Here is a 22,526-nt window from a genome sequence, read left to right as displayed (position 1 = left end):
CGCCGAAAATCGGCAATTTGAACGCAAATTTCGAGCGTTCAGAAAAAAGCCAATAAACTCCAAAGCTCATTAACACTAAAACAAGCCCATGTGTGCATGGCACATAGGCTAACATAGAGTTCAGTTTATAGGCTTTAAAAAAAAAAAAGCCAAAACGCCAATAAACTACAGTTTATCAGCTTCAGTGTGTATGGAGCCTAAATATTCAACTCCCTTGTCCAAGTAGCTGGGGAAGGAAGTTCCAGATGACCAGCCTAAATATTTATCAGGCCCCAGCCAATCCCTGTAGAGGAGTGTCCAAAAAGGGGACTGGGGAAGTAAAAAATAGTCAGAAGCCGTGGAGAGATTCTTTCCCCAGCAGGGAGGCTTACAAAGCCTTGGGGGGGAAGGGTGATGCCCGTCTGAGGCAGTCTGTGGACTATGAAGCTGTTCTTTGAGGTCTCCGCTGTTGCAGAGCTCAGGACCTGAAGTGATCTTCTGAGGAGCTGGCTGAAAGGACTTCACCATAAGCGTTCTGGTCTGGAGAAGGATTGTCTCCCTCATAGGACTATGTCTGGAGAAAGCTGGAAGGTGTGTAGCTATCCTGAGGAGTATTGACCCTGAGTTGTGATTCCTGATGACTGTGTGTCTTTTGGGAAGTGCCAGAGGTAGCTATATACTGAGATGGCTCTCATAGGGTCTTTGAGTATTGGCCATACCCCTGTCTTCAGCAGAACCCTGGAGTGCCTAAAGAAAAGTCTCCTCCTGGTTCTATGCAAGCCCTTGAAGTAACCCATGCCCTAACCCCTCTCCTGTTTAAAAAGACATTCCCTAGACTGGGTTATTAGAACCAATGTGTGCAGACTGGTACTTGTGGGGACAGGCATCCTCTGTACTGTTTATGAGGAGCCAGCTACTGCCAGCAGCCCTTATGGGGACAACTGTACACATTAAACATTCTATAAACAAAATGAATATCTAAGTGTGAAGCAAAGTGTAATTAACCTACACCCCAGACAGACTACACAATCCTTATAAATGTAGCGCCTGTGTACTTTTGTACAGGTGCTATATTTAAATTTAGTGGGAGAATGAGAGAGTTATGTTGCTCTCATTCTTTGATTCTGTTAAATTTGTCTGTCGCCAAATCTGGATTGTTCTGTGGGTCAGCCTGCGCTCCAGAGATGCAGTCTCATCTCTGGGCGGCAGGTGGCGCCAGAGGGGTCCAGGCGGAGCTGCTTCTTCCCAGCAGCCAATTGGAGGAGTTTTCCCTCGCGGGGCATGCTGGGTAGGGGTATTTCTGTGGCGGTGGTCATGGTTCGGGGTTCTTCGTGGGTTCCTGGTTCCGGGTGAGGCACCCACCTTTAGGGTGTGCGCACATCACAGGCCCCACCACTATGGCCTACCTGGCCGGGGTCGCGTGCTACGCGGAGTTCCTGACTCTGGGCTCTCATAGCCCGGAGCAACATATGCTGCAAAGGGGCCCCAGTGACTTGCTGGGTCCCCATCTCTATTAGGGTAGCGCTATATAAACAAAGATTTCCAATAATGTCTATGATTCACTGTGGGAAAAAAGTCCATAGTCAATATGTGACATCAAATATCTTTCTCCCAGATCATCCAACATAAAATTGCTCAAACATTTTCAAAGGCTCACCAGATGGACATGACCTCTTCTTAGGTAGGTCATAGAATTTAGTATAAATATCCATTGCACATCCAGTCCTCTTTCCTTTCTGAATCCTCTTCCACTCATAAGGTAAGTACTGTAACTCTCCTCTCCAATCATTATCAATTGTCATGCACTAAAAACCAATATCCTCCATAATGTAGTAATTGCTAAAAAATGCTTTTATGCCAAATAAATACTCACATAAAAACAATCAATAAATGCTCCTGTACCCAGCATTCCCACGTGTACAGTACACATCCCATTATTTCTGAGTCTTCTCTAGTTTATTACGTCACTTATAGACAGGTGCAAATCATTTCGCTATGACTCAAAATTCGGACAACATTTTTGTTATTCGAGTATTTGGATGTATCCAAATTTCCAGAATTCAATGAATCCAAAATAAATTGCAATAAAAGAATTACCAAATTCAAATTTGAAAAATTAAAATGTATTTGAATTCAAAATTGAAACATATTGCAATAAATACAGTAAGGTATAAAATTGAAATAAGATGATGAGTTCTACTTAGGCTCCTTTATAAAATAAAATAAAATAGAAAAGAATAGAATAGAAAATATTCTAGTCTTTATTTTCTATTCTATTCTATTTCATGCTATTCTTTTCTATTTATTTTTATTCATTCAATTTAAAGTAATGAATATAAAGTACAAACTAATCCGAATATATGAAACTAACTCTGAAAACAAATCATTTTAACATAATGAATATGACAAAACAAAACTATTAACTTGACCACTTAAGCCCCAGACCATATTGCTGATCAAAGACCAGGCCACTTTTTGCGGTTTGGCACTGCGTCGCTTTAACTGACAATTGCGCGGTCGTGCAACGTGACTCCCAAACAAAATTGGCGTCCTTTTTTCCCCACAAATAGAGCTTCCTTTTGGTGTTATTTGATCACCTCTGTGGTTTTTAGTTTTTGCGCTATAAACAAAAATAGAGCGACAATTTTGAAAAAAAATAATATTTTACTTTTTACTATAATAACTATCCCCCAAAAATATATAAAAAAAACAATTTTGTTTCCTCAGTTTAGGCCGATACGTATTCTTCTACATATTTTTCATAAAAAAATCGCAATAAGCGTTTATTGGTTTGCGCAAAAGTTATAGCGTTAACAAAATAGTGGATAGTTTTATGGCATTTTTATTAATATATTTTTTTTACTAGTAAGGGCGGTGATTTTTATCGGTACTGCGACATTATGGCAGACACTTGGGACACTTTTGACACATTTTTGGGACCATTGGCATTTTTTATAGCGATCAGTGCTATAAAAATGCATTGATTACTATAAAAATGCCACTGGCAGGGAAGGGGTTAAGTATGTTCCCTGGGTGTGTTCTAACTGAAGGGGGGGTGGACTGACTAGGGGAAATGACTGATCGCTGTTCATACATTGTATGAACAGACAATTAGGCATTTCTCCCCCTGACAGGACCGGGAGCTGTGTGTTTACACACACAGCTCCCGGTACTCGCTCTGCAACGAGCAATCGCGGGTGCCGTCGGTGTGCGCATGCCCCCATTGGCTGCTCTGCGAGATGACGTATAGCTACGTGATCTCCCCAGCAGAGCCGACCTGTCGCCGTATAACACTGGTCCAACAAACGCTCCGACATTGGGAGCTCATGTCGCATGACGTGTGAAAATCAATGTTTATGGGAGCCGTCTTAACTGGTCCGACTTTGAAAATGCTCCCTGTACTACTTTGGTCCAACATTGATCCTACTTTAGCACATTGAATATCACTGAAGTCGAACCAAAGTAGGAGCCTTGTCCTTACCATTCGACTTTTGACATCCAACATTGTGATTACAGCAGCAGTAAAAGGAATTTATCTCACACTGGGGTTGTTTTGATTGGTCAAAGAACAAGTCAGACTATCACAAAGTCGGATCAAAGTAGTATCCTGTTCATGAAAGTCGGATGGATGTAGGACCAATGTCCCAGAGCAAAGTAGGATGAAAGTAGTACTGCTGTTGTGTAGTATAGTGTGAACCCAGCCTAAAATGGCTTTGCCTACTTAGGCCATAGCTGATGAGTAACTTAGTGCAGCTGTCTCAGCATTTCACAATGCCTAATATCTTTGCAGTATTGAGTTGTAAATCTCTGACAAGAGGAGTTAAGTTGTAAAACTTTGATACAGAGGACATTGACTTTCTATTACTCAATTTATTCGAAATCTTATATCTGCAAAGGAATCAGAAACAGGAAAATACTCTCTTTGTCTAGGCTGCAACAACCACTGTAGTTGTTGTGGCTTATGTTTAAAATTACAGGGCCCATAATTAACTCAGAACTTCACCTCCATGTGTAACCAATGATACTCTGCTGTCAGTGGGACAGCTGTCTACTCTGTATCTGCTGCTCTGTGTGTCACTGGTACATGTTCTCCCTGTGTAATATGCAGGGTTTGAGCTGCCAGGTTGACAGCTCAGTTCTGCATAGTACAGGGCATGGCAGGGAGATGGAAAAGCTCCCCCCCCCATACCAATAAAAAAATTGGCCCCTATCTACCCTTAGTGAACTCTAATCCGTTTTTATTAACTCCTTGATTCCCTATTTCTATTTCCTTTATTTTTTAAATGTTTGCATTTGAACTTTTTAAATTTGTGTTTGCAGTGCCAAATTAATAAAAAAAAAAAACTTTTACCAGAAACATGATTCCAGTGCCTTTGTAAAGCGACAAATGGTAGAATAAAATGTGTAGCTCACATAATTTAATTTTTTTAATTTATTTATTTTTTCTTATTTATTTTCACTTTGAAATCACCATATTGGGTGCCAGAGGACCTTGCCCTGGTATTGGTAATAAGTAATCCTTTAAGACAGAAGTTAAGAGATGGAATAGGAATATGCAGTTTGGAGTGGGATAGGAGGAAAAAAATAATTATACAAAGAAAAACCTTTTATTTTTCATAAGATTTTATTGATTTTGATTTGGAGGGCTGGACATAATAGTAATATATATCAACTTCCACTTGGTAAAGATTCATAAAAAATAAAGGAACAGAAATAAAATATGTATAATTGGAAATGGTGGATAGGGTCCAATTGGCCTAGATTACAATTTTGCACGGTAATGCACCTCATGCCAAACAATAATGGATGAAAAGGAATGGACAACAGTGGGACTGTAACGGTGCTATATATAGAACAAGATAACAAACTTTTTAATTGATTTTTTTAAAAATGTATCAAAAATACATAATACCTTACAAAACCAAAATGATTTGTTAAAAACACATAGGATTGGCCATGTATTTTCCGGGTTGCTGAGAATCCTGTGTGTAATTCTGTTACAGCATCCCAACAATGACCAATTATGAGGGCACGAACTGGGGTAGTGCAATGTCAGGTGCCTATCAGAACTTTAGTGAAAAAGAACAAAAAGACACTGAACTTCATTCAATCTTTTTTTCCTTAAGGAAATTATTAGAGAAAAAATCACTTACTCACTGGCACATTCACTCCTTAAATTACTATTTACAAAAGAAAATTAATCCTTATGGACTCAGAGTCCAGATCTTTCCAACCATGGACACCACAGATACCGGCTTCAAGGAAGCATGGGAAGAAAATCTTCAAAGATGTTCAGCAGGGATGATGACATTACTGATAGAAGAATACCAGAAAACCATTCTCAGAATAGACAAGGCATTAGAACCCTTATTTGCACAAGCTAAATTATACGCTGACCATGATTTCTATAAAAAATTGGATGAGGACCTAAATGCATATTTACAGCAGTTTAATAAGGACATTTTAGTAAAAAAAAGAGAAAACACTCCTGAGGGACCAGAGTGCTTTTACTGAAAATAGAGCTTACAATTGGAAGCACCCACAAACTAGAGCTAACCTCCAACAGAAAAATAGATCCTCCAACAGGGATCAGGGCTTCTCCGATGCCTCCTCTGCTTCCTCCGTCTCCTCTATAGGACGGATGAGGCCGAAGAGATTTGGTAAAACCAAAAGAAGATCGGGTGATGGACCCCAGGAAAATTCCAATAAGAAACATATCACAGAACCTCATATTGATAACCCCAAGAGTGGTACCAAAGGGGGGTATCCCACCTCAGTTAAAAACCAACTGGGAACCCCCTTCAACCAAGATACAAATGCTTCCTTTTTTCCCAGACTTCCACCGACAGATGGTCTTGGTAATGCCAAACACGATACGGATGCAGTCCATGGAAGTTCCAATGTCGATGCTTCGTGAAATTGTGACCAGGATGGGGTAAGAGACATCCGGGAACATGTGTCTGATGAGATTGTTACTCACAGTGATTTAAATGTTGTTAACCTATCTTCTTAACAAATTATCGGAATTTGAATACGCAGTACTATCTAAAGGCTTAAGCTTCTGTCCCAATCAAGATTTAAATAAGTTTGACACCATCAAAGATGTGCAACTTTTTGCTCGCAAATTGATATTGAAACAAATTTATTCCAGGGATCCCCCTCCCAAACCTGTTTTTGAATCATTGGAATTGCAAGCCCTCGACGCCCTGGTTAGCCTGTTGGAGGAAAACGAGACCCCCGATCTCATTGACCGATTAGATTTAAACCAATTATTGGGCAGATTTGATCAACTTGAACCACCTTTCCCTCCCTCTTTCAAAAAAAAGTCAGATAAATTCCCCACTCTCTCCACCAATTCGAATGTTTTAGCCTTCGTAAAATTAGTAGTGGGAGATATATGCAAACTACGAGGTACCAATTCGACCAATGACAATTTATCATCTCAAGAAAAACAAGCTCTAAAAATGCTCAAACAAAATTCCGATATCACAATAAAACCCTCTGATAAGGGGGGGAAATATTGTGGTCATGGATAACACTTTTTACATTAATATGTGTGAGAAGATCCTTTCCAATAAAAATTGGTATAAAAAAATCAGTATGTCCAAAATAACAACTTTCAATCAGCATTTCTATCAAATGGTTGATCAAGCGTATACCCAAAACGTTTTGGAAAAACCTGATTGGGACTTTATTAGAACCAAAATTCCCAAAATCCCGACTTTCTACTCCCTACCGAAACTGGACAAAAGTCTAAAAAATCCTACAGGTAGACCCATAGTCTCAGGCAACGGCTGTCTCACCGAAAATCTTAGTACCTTTATTGATGCCCATCTATGCCCCTACGTAATACAAATGCCGAGTTACATTCGGGACACTCTACATTTGTTGCAAATAGTAGATGGCCTTAGTGTTGCACCTCTGTCAACACTAGTGGCCATAGATGTTGAAGCGTTATATAGCTCCATCCCCCATGACAAGGGCTTGGCTTGTATGGATCACATTCTATCCCAGAACAACCTTTTTGAACCAGAGACTAACAAATTTCTCTTGGGTGCATTAGATTTCATCCTGCACCATAACCATTTCCTTTTCAATGGCTCCCACTACCTCCAGGTACAGGGTGTTGCAATGGGGACTTTGTGTGCCCCTTCCTATGCAAACCTGTACCTGGGTGAGTGGGAGACCATGATCAGGCAGTCGCCTGTACTAGCCCCTTTGATGCAGTTTGTCAAATTATGGTATCGTTATATAGACGATATATTCGTGATATGGGAGGGACCCAAAGAACAATTGGATGATTTTCTCAGTAAATTAAATCCATGAGTTGGAATGAGTCCTCTATTGATTTCCTTGATTTTTTTTTTTTGTTTTTCTTTTTTTGTTTTTTTTTTAAAGTGTATTTTGTGCGTGTACTCGAGAGAGGAGCCGGACTGCAGGAGTTGGGAGTAGGCAGGCCTCCCCCAGAGGCAATCTGCCACCTTTCTCCATGCCCCGGGTGGCAATGGCAGGTGTGTGAGGGGGTCCTCCCACACAGCCCGCCCTACCTGCTCCGCTTTGAAGCCCAACGGGGCAGAGGGACTCCCTATAAGGGAGTGGGAGGATTATCCTGCTCAACCAGCCCCGTTAGTCCTTCGCCTCTCTTTTTAGAGACCGCGTGGTCAAAGTGCGTGATGTTAACCCAATTTCGAGTGCGTGTAAGTGTGGTGGTTTTTGTGGGAGGGGGGTGGGCGTACTAAGCGCAGGCTTACCTCGCATAGCACACCCACCGGGAGCCGGGCTGAGACCACCAAACTCAATTCACATGTAGCCGAGACCGGGATTTAACCAATCATAAGGACTCTACAGGAATTCTAAGTAGCAGTCTATACCGCAAAGAAACTGCAGGTAACACAATATTGCACGCGAGCAGCTTTTATCCAAAAAATCTTATTGCTTCTATTTCTTACAGCCAATATTTGAGAATAAAAAGGAACTGTACTGATAACATCAAATTCAAAAAAGAAGCCGATCTCCTAAGGAATCGACTACTTAGTCGCGGCTACTCCCATCGGATCCTTAAAATGGCTTATAACAGAGCAATTAAGAAAACACGTAAAAGACTTATTGTTTAACCCCACCTCGAAAAAAAACAAAAATAATCCAATATCCATCATCACAAGGTTCTCTAATCAGCATGGTGCCATTGAACAGATTGCCAAAATATATTGGCATCTGTTATTGATGGATACAACAATTGGTCCATACGTGACCAAAGCCCCATCCTTTACTTTTAGAAGGGCCTGTTCCCTTCGGGACCACCTGACTTCTAGTGAATTCAAGCTGTCACGAAAAAGATGCTCTTGTAAACTCCCAGGCACTTTCACGTGCGGTGGTTGCAAATACTGCCAGTTCATGAATACAACCAAAAATTTACGCTTACCTAATGGTGATGGATATCATCCTAAACACTACGCTAATTGTCAAACTAAAGGAGTAGTATACCTCTTACTATGCCAATGCTCTTCCTACTATGTAGGTAAAACAATCCAACCATTTTGGAAACGGGCATACAGGCATATCCTTTCGATGAAAGCCTGTAACCCAGATCTCCCCCTAGGGAGACACGTAACTAATATCCACAGTGGAGTGCCCCCTAAAATATCTTTTATCATTCTGGATCGTATACACACGAGCCCTAGAGGTGGTGATACCAATAAATTATTGCTACAAATTGAACAAAAGTGCATTTTCACTTTAAATGCTACCTCCCCTCCAGGTTTGAACGGCTGTATTTCCTTCAGACCCTTTTTAGAGGGCTTCTCGTCGGGAGGTTCCGAATGGGACCCTCCTTAATGGGCCACTATCTCTATTCAGTGTCATCTGACCGATAGGTTCTAAAATGAAACATATACCTACTACACTATGCGTTCAGGTTTGTGATGTTTAATGTTTTATATGTTTACCATCATTATGTGCAATAAGCTGTAAAAACAATCTTTCTTTATTGTAGACTCCGCTGCTGTGCATAGTTGGTTTTGTTTCTCACTGGACTGCTGGTATTTTCAGCAACTACTTGATAATTGACATAAAATTAGATTGTAAGCTTGGCTCTCCCCGTGTATGGGATGGATTTTCTTTTTTTGTGCTCATTTCCTCTTTGTTTGGACGTATTTTCAATCTTCATTACTACTCTGCCATATTGGAGTATAAACATATACACTGTAGGATCAGTGACAGCTGAGATTTGATTATTGTGTTTTGATTTTCTGTTTTTACTTTTTACATGCATAATTTGTAGATCTTGGGTCTGGTGTTCGGGTCTTTATGGCACTCGGCGCGGGTAAGATTAAGGATTTTTTTGTCCTTTTTTGTTGGGGGAGTTCTGGTTGTCCCTCCATGTCTTCGCATGGCGGTGCATCGCTCTCCCTCTTCTCCCCGCGGGACTCTGGCGTGCGACGCCTTCTTCCTCCCTCCCCCGCTCTCCTTGGGTGACAGTCCCAGTGACGTTTCTAGGCACGCCCATCTCCGGAGCCATCTGGGGTTTCCCCTTGTTAGCGGCCGTGTGGGGGTGGGCGGAGACTTCGCGCGTCACTGCACCCGGAGGGCGGCCCCCTGATGCGATGACGCGCCTCGGTGCACTCCCACAGTTTGTGCTGACACTCAGCTGTCGGCGCTAACCGCTAATATCTGCAGACATATAAATGTCTGATAGAGACTTAGATCTCAGTCTCCCTTGGGCAGCAGGACTGATACAACGCAGGACCAGGTATGAGATTACTTCCTTGCTTTTTGATATCATATGATTCAGCAAGCTTGCAAACCATTTCTCTAACTCTTTAGAGGGTGATCTAAGTATCACCTCTTTGCAACTTGGTCTCTGTTTTGTCATATTGCTATTTTTATTACAGATTCCTCCTTTGTTGTGAATCCTGCTATAAGGCAATTTAAACAGCTCCTACATTTCATACTGCCCCGGGGCGAGAGGAGTTTTCTCTCTTTTGTTCTCCTTTGTTTGATTAATATCCCCCTTAATTGGGTGAGTACTTTTATACCTATATGTTATTATCTATGCAACGTTGTTGCATAGATAAATTCATATAAGGGCCAGTCGGTTTGATCTGGTCACTCCCAGCATTGCAACAATGCTGTTATTTCAACAGCATTGGCAGGTATATTATTTATTACCTGCGCTATGCTAATGAGGGTTCAACAAACATAGTTCCATATATATTTTTTTTATATTTTTTAGATAAGTTCTCCCCTTTTTTTGATCTGCTGGGGTTCTTTATATATATTTCCCTGACACTAATTGGCGGACCTGCTTTTTGGGTACAGTGTTACATTACAGTTTATTAAGATGCGCCAGGCGGGCCCTTTTCGTGTTTTTTGGCCGCCCCCTGTTGCCAATAATTTTCTCCTACACCTCAAGCCCTCCAAGTATTTAGTACTTATATACACTGCCAGTATATTTAATTGGCATGTCATTATACAGTCTGTCTCTGCTACCACTGACAAGTTTATTACTCCACTTCCATTTATGGAATTTTTTGATGTCCTTTCTCTCTCCCTTCCTCCTTGCTTCTTATACCCTTTAGACCACAGGTCGCATCGTATGGAGATACTTTGTGAACCATTTTTTAATGACCTAGGATATCTTCCTTCTAAACCGGCCTAGCAACAATTGCGGTGTCTCCTGGAGACAGACAGACCATTCATTGACCGGTTAGTACTCATTCATATTTGTTTTGTTTCATTATACCAACTGAAAATTATAAGTTTGCAAGCATGGTTCAAATTTTGGGAATGTAACTTGGGATTTCTCTGTCCTCACATATGGTTCTGAGCACTATCTCACACATGGTAAGAGCCATGATGAGGATCTGTCAGTGATTTTTGTGTATTGCTCTCTGTAATTAATATTTTAAATTTATACTTTTTATCGTTTATTGAAAGTAATTATTTTATTCTTTCTATTTTTAGACTGTATTGCGACATCTCTGCATCACCCTAGCCCTGATGAAGAGGCGGTACTCCTCAAAACGTTGGCACCCCTGTCCGTACCCACGAGACAGTTTTGGAAGGGTTCTTTGTTGCACTTTTTTGTCGCTTTAATATATATATAATTTTGAGTTTGTGTCTTATCCTTAGTGATGCTTAGTGCCGTTGATAGTCACTTACCTTAGGTCGTGCCTTCCTTCCCTATTTGGTCAGTTGGATGCTTTGTTGTTCATGCTGTTAAAGCGGATGTGCCATGGGAAAAAAATATTAAAAGCCAGCAGCTACAAATACTGCAGCTGCTGACTTTTAATATTAGGACACTTACCTGTCCTGGAGTCCAGCGCCGATCGCAGCAGAGGACGAGCGATCGCTTGTCTCTCTGCTGCTCCCCCCGCCATCCACGCTGAGGGCACCAGGAAGTGAAGCGCTGCGGCTTCACTGCCCGGTTCCCTACGGCGCATGCGCGAGTTGCGCCGCGCCGCGCCCGCCGATTGGCTCCCGCTGTGTGCTGGGAGCCGAGTGTTCCCAGCACACAACGGGGGGAGGACGGGATGTGACGGAATGCCCTTCTTTTGCCCGTGAATGCCGGGCCGGAAGTGGGTGCAAATACCTGTCATTAGACAGGTATCTGCACCCCCCTCCCCCCTGAAAGGTGTCAAATGTGACACCGGAGGGGGGAGGGTTCCGATCAGCGGGACTCCACTTTAGGGTGGAGAACCGCTTTAACACTCACTTTGATACGTTGTCTACGAACAACACTATTGAAATAAAATTTAAATATTTTTGATATACTTGATAGACTAATTCAGTCTTTACTCTATAACCAATCTCCCACGCTTAAAATCCCACTGAGGAAACACACCCCTTCGGGGGTACAGCAATTGGCTTATATTCAGGGATGTGGTGAGATAGTGGTTTTCTTTTGTGTGTATACAGATAGCAGATTGTAGAGGAAGATCACAAAAACAGCCAACTCTATGTGTAATATGTATCTCTTTATTACCATTAATCAAAAAATGCAAAGATGCAAAAGATCAATACATTTTATTTTGCCACTGCATGTAGAGGATGTACTGACCTGCTATCCTGGGATGGAGGGGAAGAGATGGGGGAGAGAAGGAACAAGAGAACAATTCCCCAATCCTGCCACCGCTGGCAAATCAACATGAAGCCATAACCACACAAAGCAGTGTGGTGTGGAGCCCCGACCTGATTCGTGCTGCGTGCAGAGGCCAGAAGCCCATCCACAGGAGGGGAGAAGGAGACCCAGCTATAGGGAACACATAACACCTTATGAGTATAATGTTCCATAATGCAGAGTTGATTAGATAATATGTAAGCAATTAACACTGAAAAAGTTAACTCACAGGGTTCAGTATACGATAGCGTCTATGGGGACAACTGAAAGAAACCCAAAACGTTGGATTTAACGCAGGTCCTAGACAGAACCAATTGAGGCATTAAAATATATAAAAAAAAATAGAAAGGAAAAGGAAAGAGACACAACTTGTAGCTTTCTGTATAATAATAATCTGGGCATGAGAAATATAACATGTCCATATTGACAATAATCAGTTCAGCAAAATAGTTTAGCTAAGTAGTGCTAGGTGCAAGGTAAGTCAATCACCAAGCAGCCAAAGACATCCCGGGATAGCAGGTCAGCACATCCTCTACACGCAGTAGCAAAATAACATGTATTGATCTTTTGCATCTTTGTATTTTTTTGATTATGTGTAATATGTATCTCTTTATTACCATTAGAGTTGGCTGTTTTTTGATCTCAACCTCACCCCTGAGGAAGCCCTAAAAGGCGAAATATATTGGGCAGTAGCATCTGAGTTGTGATCTTCCTCTACAATCTGCTATCTGTATACACACGGGATTCCCAGCAACCCGGAAAATACATGGCCAATCCTATGTGTTTTTTGTTTTTTTGTTTTTTTTCAATCCTATGTGTTTTTAACAAATAATTTTGGTTTTGTAATGTATTATGTATTTTTGATACATTTTTAAATAAATCAATTAAAACGTTTTGTGATCTTGTTCTATATATAGCACCGTTACAGTCCCACTGTTGTCCATACCTTTTCATCTATTATTATTTAGGATGAGGTGCATTACCGTGTAAAATTGTAATCTAGGCCAATTGGACCCTATCCACCATTTCCAATTGATCTTGGATGTTTTAATACATCATTTTCGGATCTAATTGGCCTAGTAACAGTCTCCATAAAAGTTTTTTGTATATATTTTTGATTTTCTCTAATCAAATTTTCTATTTCTATATAAATAGTTTCTATTGATATTTTGCTAAGACCTTTGTCTAATATATTACTACGCAGCCCCTCCATTTATCTGTTTGTTTTCCCTATCTCCTTCCCTAAACCCATTTACCGTTAGTATTTTTTATTGTTTTTCTTAGTCTTCTTTAGCTGATCTTAGCATGGCAGCCTTTTGTGGTACAGCCTGGGAGGGATTTATGTTTAAAATCCAATCAAGTCAGAATGCTGCGGACATAATGATACAGGAATTGGATAGAGCCTTCACTAGACTACGATGACTCTTGGAAAAGAAGGTCAGGGTTTTCTGGCACAAACAATACTTTGTTAAATACTGTGAGAATCAAATCACTCCCTGGGGTTTGAGAATACAGATTTTTCCAAACCTTAAGAAAGTGGATGACGCACTTAAGTTAAAATGGGAGCATAATCTTCAAACATGTTCATTTGAAATGATGAATATTATTTGCAATCAATATGATAGTGAAATTGTAGACCTTGATACTCAAATTAATGCTTGGTATATAGAACTTGTCCTTTCAACCTCGAACCCTCTGTTCATTCAGAGGGGAAAGGATTTAAAGGAACACCTGGAGGAATATACAGCTGATTTAATTAATGTCAAAGAGGGCACATTTTTGAGGGACAAAGCTGCATATGACAGTAAGTATGCATACAAATGGGGTCAGCCCACATTTAACAGACCAGCTGCTTATCCACCTGCACGCAATGCACCACCTAATTCATCAAATGTACCTAACATATCTTCTGTTTCCTCTACAGTATCCAGTCAATCTACAGTATATCGTGATCTTTCCCACGATCGACTTCCTAAGAAACGCAAAAACGATCGCAAATCGGTCTCCTCCGATTCACTGTCACGCACCGGCTCCACCATCACTAAACATCTCCCGACTAACTCTTCCACATTGGATACCTTTCAACCATCCTCTCTCTTATGCATCTTGCAACCTGATACCCCTCAGGTGATCAACTCTGTACCTGCGCACCCTACTTGGGCTTTGACACTAGATCCTCCTTTTTCTCTGTCTCCAAATACAACTCCGACGAGACGGGTAAGTGAACCCAACCTTTCTTCACGATTTCCTCGCAGTATGGCAAGTGTTGACCCCAAAATAGCTCCAATTTTTTTAGTCAAACCAGTGGATCTATCAGCCACCGATGACAAGAGATGCATCAGTGAGATCTAACACTGACCTTGAAATCATCAATTTGTCCTCTGTCAAACTCAGCAAGCATGAGATCGATGTCCTCAAGTTAGGATTGACCTTCTGCCTGCTGGTGAGAGGAGACAAGTTTCAGATGATAAAGGACATACACATTTTTGCCCGCAAACTCATGTTTAAAGTCATTAATGACAAACCAACATCAGAGTCCGGTTCAATATCCTTTGAACAACTAAAGCATGATGCTGATGAAATTCAAGCCATTGAAACATTAATGTAACTTTGGGAGGAGGGCCACGTCGATGACGATATGCCCCTTGCTTCGTCTTCCTCAGGCATATGCGCCCCAGAGGTAAACTTCCCCCCACCTCCATCGTACAAACCTAAATCACAGAATTTTCCTCTGTTAAATAAGAATGTCAGCATTTGGTCCTTTGTCCAACAAACGACTAAAGAAATTGAAAAACTTGACCTTTCCTCTGATGTCAGAATGGATAATCTTACATATAATCAATGACAGGCACTAAAGAATCTCCAAAGTAATCGGTCAATTATAATCAAACCCTCCGATAAAGGGGGAAATGTCGTGGTCATGGATGTCCTTGACTATGAACTAATGTGTCACAGAATTTTGGAGAACACGTATTGTTCGATATCCCCATCCGTGATCTCCAGATTCAACAGTGAATACTATTCCCTAATTATCTAGGCCTACCACCAAGGCCTGATTAATAAGGATACTTGGAATTATTTGAATGTCCAGGAGCCTAGGGTTCCCACTATGTATGCTCTCCCCAAAATACACAAGTCCATGAATTGTCCACCTGGCAGACCCATTGTGTCTGGATGCGCTAGCTTAACGGAGAATGCTAGCGCTATGGTGGATAACTACCTCCGTCCACATGTTGTATCCCTCACTTCGTATATTAAAGATACTATAGATTTACTTCAAGCCATTGAAGGAATTTCAGTTCCATCCAACACTTGGTTGGTGGCCATTGACATTGAGAGTCTCTACAATGCCATTCACCATGATAGGGGCATCAAAGTAATTGGGAATATCCTTAAAGACAGAGGTGATCAGGCTCAACCTTATAATCTTTTTATCTTGGACCTTCTTAGATTTATTCTTACCCATAATGTTTTTCTGTTTGGACTCTTCCACTACCTCTAGGTGCAGGGGGTTGCGATGGGGACCAAGTGTGCCCCATCATATGCCAAACTGTACCTGGGGGGGTGGGAGAAGGAACTTTTTTCAAACGATGACCCATTGATGTGCCTGTCCCACGTTATATCGTGGTACAGGTACATCGATGATGTCCTACTTCTTTGGTCGGGTACTAAGTCTGAGCTGGAAAACTTCATGACTGTTCTGGCTGACAATTCATATAATTTAAAATTTACAAATCAATTAACTTTTTGGATCTTAATATCTCTATTGATCAAGACAGAGTTGTCTACTCCTCACTGTATCGCAAACCCTCATCGGGAAATACCATTCTGCATGCCACCATTGGCTATCCTCACTCTCTCGTCAGGAGTATCCCTTACAGCAAATATTTTAGACTGAAAAGAAATTGTGCTTTGAGCTAAGATTATGAATTAGCTGCAAAAAATGTATACTCCTGTCTGAGGGAAAGAGGTTATAGCCACAAAATCTTAAAAAGGGCATACAATAGAGCAGCCCAAATTGATCGTAAAGACTTAATTTTGCCCAATAGAAATAAGAGTACATTGCAACCTATTCGGATTCTTACTCAATACTCTACTAATCATCCGCAATTTAGAGCTATCCTAGATCAGTTCTGGCCTCTGCTTCTAGCAGATGGTACCGTAAGTAAATATATTAAAAATCGTCCAGAAGTTACGTACCGTAGAGCTCCCTCCTTGAGGGATAAACTTGTCCAAAGCCACTATGATCCCTCGGGAGGCATAGTACATCCAACCACTGGCACCTTTCCCTGTAAAGGTTGTAATATGTGTCCGTTTATTTTGAGTGGCTCAACAATTTTGCTGCCTAACGGGCATACACATGCCATTCGACACTTGGTTTCATGCCAAACGATTGGTGTTGTATACTTGGCTAAATGTCTTTGCGGATGCTTTTACGTGGGGAAAACAAAAAGACCCTTCCATAAACGCATCTCTGATCATGTAGTACCTATACGTAAAAAAATGATGAGTACCGCTATCAGCCGACATGTGGGACGAGAACATACTTTTGAACTTGCAATGATCAAGTTCGCCGCACTCGAACATGTACCTACACATGTAAGAGGTGGTGGCATTGACCGTATCTTGTTAGAGTTTAAAACGAAATGGATTCAATCCTTAAATGCTATCCATTATCCTGGGCTTAATGAGTACATTAGTTATAAATCCTTCCTTTAGATTCTATGTTATGTTTGTTGTATCTGTTTGAACCACATATCTCTCTGCCCCTGCTGGTTCCTCTAATGTTCCCGTTCCATCTAGGGAATTGCCTTGCTGAGATTTCAGCTTCATTTTGGTCATTACGATCTGACCTGTTATTTGTACCAAATTTTCCCCCTTCCCCCTCCACCCCCATTCCCCACTCCCTTTGTCTTCCTTCCCTTACCTTTCCCCTTTCCTCCTTTCCCTCCCTCCCCTTCCCCTGTTCCCTGCTTCCCCCTCCCTTTCCCTTCCGCGCTGGTCCTCACATCCTTGTGGGCTATTAGTATATTGATTGTTATTGTTTGTTAATTAATGCTTTTGTAATATGGTGTTTTTTCTATGATGCCTGGAATTTATGTACCAAGTCAACTTAAAGCCCATTAAAACTATTGATACATTGTTCTGTAGTATTTTTGTAATTTGGTTCTTTTTTGCCACTGCAGGGTAATACTTTGCAGCCCCGCCTTCCCTGGATTTCCTATTGAGGGTTCTGGGTTGGGATGTCTTTCTACTTTTTGAGTCTGAACTGGGATGCCCTGATCCGCTCCACATTTGGGACATCTGCATGGAATCACACTGTCCCTCCCACTTTTTTCTGCGTGCTCTGTTGGTGATTTTTGCCCCCAAATATGGACACCCAAGGGCTTCCCTCTGTGTTAGCCCGGCTCTTGTCTGCGCTATCGTCATTATGCCACTCATCTCTGCCCTCACCATTGGCCGTGACGCCCCCTCTCCCTATGTTTGCCTGCTGTAGGCCTCCTCATTGGTAGTGGGGAGGGCTATCTGCACTGCTCTGGCCCGCCCCTTTTTGACGTGTCCTTTGCTGTGTGGGAACGTATTTACCACCCATTCCCCTCTGCCACGGTGATTCATGGGGCCTGTAGGCGCCCGTGATGTTGTGTGGCTGACGCATGCGCATTGACATTCTGTGTCCGCGCACGCCCGATCACGTCAGATGTGCGGGAGGGGGGATATTTAACGAGCCAGCCTTTTCCATCTGTTGTGCTGCACGGTTGTATGGGGATATACCGCATACTTTGAACACACAAAACTCAGGTATTGATCTATTTATTTTTCTGCTGTGTATCTGCAATCATTATCTTTTTCTCCTTCTCCGCTTGTCTTTGGCTGCTTGGTGATTGGCTTACCCTGCACCTAGCACTACTTAGCTGAACTATTTTGCTGAACTGATTATTGTCAATATGGACATGTTATATTTTTCATGCCCAGATTATTATTATACAGAAAGCTACAAGTTGTGTCTCTTTCCTTTTTCTTTCTATTTTTTTTAAAAATATATTTTAATGCCTCAATTGGTTCTGTCTAGGACCTGCGTTAAATCCAATGTTTTGGGTTCCTTTCGGTTGTCCCCATAGACGCTATTGTATACTGAACCCTGTGAGTTAACTTTTTCAGTGTTAATTGCTTACATATTATCTAATCAACTCTGCATTATGGAACATTATACTCATAAGGTGTTATGTGTTCCCTATAGCTGGGTCTCCTTCTCCCCTCCTGTGGATGGGCTTCTGGTCTCTGCACACAGCACGAATCGGGTCGGGGCTCCACACCACACTGCTTTGTGTGGTTATGGCTTCATGTTGATTTGCCAGTGGTGGCAGGATCGGGGAATTGTTCTCTTGTTCCTTCTCTCCCCCATCCCGGGATAGCAGGTCAGCACATCCTCTACACGCAGTGGCAAAATAAAATGTATTGATCTTTTGCATCTTTGTATTTTTTGATTATGTGTAATATGTATCTCTTTATTACCATTAGAGTTGGCTGTTTTTTTATCTCAACCTCACCCCTGAGGAAGCCCTAAAAGGCGAAATATATTGGGCAGTACCATCTGAGTTGTGATCTTCCTCTACAATCTGCTATCTGTATACACACAGGATTCTCAGCAACCCGGAAAATACATGGCCAATCCTATGTGTTTTTAACAAATCATTTTGGTTTTGTAATGTATTATGTATTTTTGATACATTTTTAAATAAATCAATTAAAACGTTTATATTATATATATTATAAAAAAAAATCAAGCAGATAGATATATTTTCAGTCCAGGTAACATGTAGCAATAAATTGGTGAATGGTAATATATATTTTTTTTTATGCAAGAGAGAACCCCCCCCCCCCTTTCATTGATCATTCTATTAAAAAGAGTTAAAGTAAAACTCCACTTTTATTAAAAAAAATATGGCATAAAAATTGCTGCGCAAGAGATTTTAGAATTTAATGTCATAAAAAGTTACCTTTACTTTTCAATCTGCAACTGCAGTGACTTAAAACTATCAAAAAATGCTAAGCAATATGGCAACCTGTGGGCGTTCTGTTCATTGCTAAACCCCAGAAATTCCCTTTCCTGCTTTTTTTTTTAAAGGGAAGCTTCCTCTATTAAAGAGGGGAGACCTGTTGTGACTAATGTGCTCCATTATGCTGACTCAGCTCTCATTTGCACTACTAGTGTAACGTGACATCTGGCATCTCGCATATGTGCGTTTTTCACTCATTGGTACACTTAGCACGTAGGGTAGCTTAACCTTTACAATGAGCTACCCTACACATGGCACATGCTGCAAATAAACTCGTGAGCTCTGTGAGTTTTGCCTCACTTAACATGCTTTCTCACACAAGCAAAATCACAGTTTTTGCTTGGCGTGTTTGGGGTGCCATTAATGTTAATGCCATTAATGGCACCGCAAGCGTGTAGGCAGGTGCAGTCAAGTATTCTCCACTTCAGATGGTGCTCAACCACAGCAGCAATGCAGTTGGGGAGGAAGTTGGGGGAACCTGGTTACCCTATGATTTCCTCATTCATGAGGGGAGGCACAATCTGATTGGATGCAGGTTCCCCATGTGACACTGGAAGCCATCTTGGGTCAGACAGATTTTTATGCAAGTGGATAACATAGGGAAAGGTTCCTAGTCTGGTGGGGATAGTGTTTGAAGACAGGGAAAGGTTCCTGAGGAGTACGAACAGTGCAGGGTCTAAGTCTACCACTTTTGGGAAACCTTCAGTCATTATTGTCAGCCATAGCCGGCCACGCTACAGACTACAGGTACCATCAATCCCCAAGCTACAGACCATGCCGCGCTGGACCCATTCCGACATCTAGCTAATGCCTACGCTGGATCCACGCTGCCATACATAGTGCCTATGCTGGGGACACCCTAAATATATCTTCCTCAAGAACACCCTACACTACAGAATCCCATTGCTGCCAAACAACACTCATCATCTGCAAACGGATAAGTAGCAATTATTTCTATTGTACTACTCTAGAATTACCTGCTTCATATATTGCTCCTACCTAGTACTATATTTAAATCTGGCTTACTTAATACTAACCTACTGCTTGGGATTAATTACTGTTTCTTCAGTTGTTCACTGTGGATTATCTTAAAGGGACATACACTCTCAACTCAGCTGAGCTACATTTGCCTGTCTTATGCAAATATTACTTGCTTACAGAATTCCTATTTCCTATGTGCTTGATATATGTTGTTAAATGAAATTGGGCTCAGGCCCTAAAATATTTGAACATGTTCATTTTAACTTTTTATGCTAAGGGTAGAAGGTATTTTATATACCTGCTCCTTTAGTGGCCTAATGCATTCCTTTATGTAAGGTGATATGATGTAGAGAACCCCCAAACTCCTGTACTCAGATTGGAGTGACGCCTGGGGTCCCATACTGATAATCACCTGCATAGAGAAGTGCATTGGAATCAAAATGTGCATTGTATTTTTGACACAAAAGGCCATCGGTCTCCGTAATTGAATGCTGAACCTAATACTCACTCTATACTCCAATTCTACAGCGAGAATATGCGTAAATGACCACCTGTCGGATGCCTTCTCAGTGTCACATGGAACATGTCAGGGATGCCCTCTCTCCTCCCTTATCTTTATTCTTACACTAGAGCTACTACTCCGACACCTAAGAGCAAACCTTGATATATAAGGCATTTCCATAGCCCACCACTCAGCATAGGGGGAGTCGCTTCATGTCGTTGACATGTTTGGCCCCTTTCTCTGGCTAGTAGACGGTCCTGGTTTCCATGGCTACTGAGATGCCATTCCTGCGTTGTGAGACTCTCCTATGCACCACGTCCGCCGTCCTCTGTTTTGACGGCATGACACAATCACGCCCTGAAGGAGATCCAGGTGCCAAGTCTGCTAAGGAGGATTATCTCCACTGTTTCAATTATCAGGAGGGTCTGTGGCAGAGACTTTTTCCTAAAGTTCAAGTGACATTCTGGCTGCCAGGCTGGTGAGAGAGGCCTGTCCAGGTGCGCTATACCCACTCTGGCTGGAGTGGTGAAAGAGACATTACATGTGGGAGCAGGACTGTTTCCCTATTACTGACACCTGCTATTTTCATTTCTACTAAACCTCTACTCATCACCAAGTTTTATTGTTTTTACCCGGCTGGGTAATAAAGAGCACAGAAAAAGACATTTGTCGTGGACATTCCGTTACTACAACTTTCACCAAACACCCCTAGACATTGGAGAAACACGAGGTAACATGCCGCCAAAAACAAACCAGTAGCTCCTTCGGGGGTATTGCTACAGTCCCAAAACCTCCAGTAGCACTGAATGCTCATTCAGAAAGCATGCTGGATGTAGGGCAGCCCATCTGCTCAATTGCATAATTTGCAAGTTCTGGCCAGTGGTCTATTCTGATGACCCAGTAAATAAGTGGATCGTCTATTGAAAGCTCTCCATGTCCGTTTTCGCCCCTTGATAATCTTCCACTATATGATGCAGACACTGCTGATGGGATGTTGAAGCGGACAGCCTTGAGCACTGAGGACTAAAAAATGTTTTAATGCATCGCTTAGGCAGCCCCCTTCTCCTTTGACCAACAGAAGCCACAAACAAACTTTTCCATGAGACTGTAACCTACCAGATTCTGGAAATGTGTTACATAAACTCCTCTTTAAGGTGTCCAAGATATTTCATCCTGTGCTCCCTCTGCAAGGCCTGCTGAGTTCCAAGACTTTCCCCTTGGAGGGTTGCCAACCAATAATAATCCTTCTCCTTGATGCCAAGAATTCTCCTGTCCTTTTGCAGGCTTTGAAGAATCCGAGAACCCATGCACCTCAAGTTTGCAGAGGCATGAGAAACAAAGTCCTTGGGGTCACTGAGAATTACAGTATCTGGAACTGCCTTCTCCCAGACACTTACTACTCCCAAGGTTTCTAGGGACTGAAAATCATTTCTTAAGGTTTGATGTACCGTATTTTCCGGCGTATAAGACGACTTTCTGGATGCAAAAACATGCATCCAAAGTCGGGGGTCGTCTTTTACGCCGGGTACGGTCTCAGCACTCACTTTTTTTTTTCCAGCGGTGACAGTCTCCCATGCTGCGAGCGCGAGCGTGAATGATTTCAAAGCCCCGCCTTCTCTTCAGAGTGTTCTGTGATAGGAGAAACACAAATCTTCCCAGCAGCACCTCTGTTCTGTGTTCCTCCTATCACAGATGCCTTCTCATCCTTGGACGAGATGAGAAGACGTCCGTGATAGGCGGGAAAACAGAACAGAGGCGCTGCTGGGAAAATTTGTATTCTGCCTATCACAGAACACTCTGAAGAGAAGGCGCGGCTTTCAAATCATTGATGCTCACACTCGCAGCATGTCTGATGAATCGAGGATGAACTCAAAACATAAAAGATGAC

This window comes from Rana temporaria, chromosome 8 (assembly GCF_905171775.1).
Source record: "Rana temporaria chromosome 8, aRanTem1.1, whole genome shotgun sequence".
NCBI lineage: Eukaryota > Metazoa > Chordata > Amphibia > Anura > Ranidae > Rana > Rana temporaria.
The sequence above is the reverse complement of the archived record's forward strand: the minus strand, read 5'-3'. Positions refer to the sequence as shown.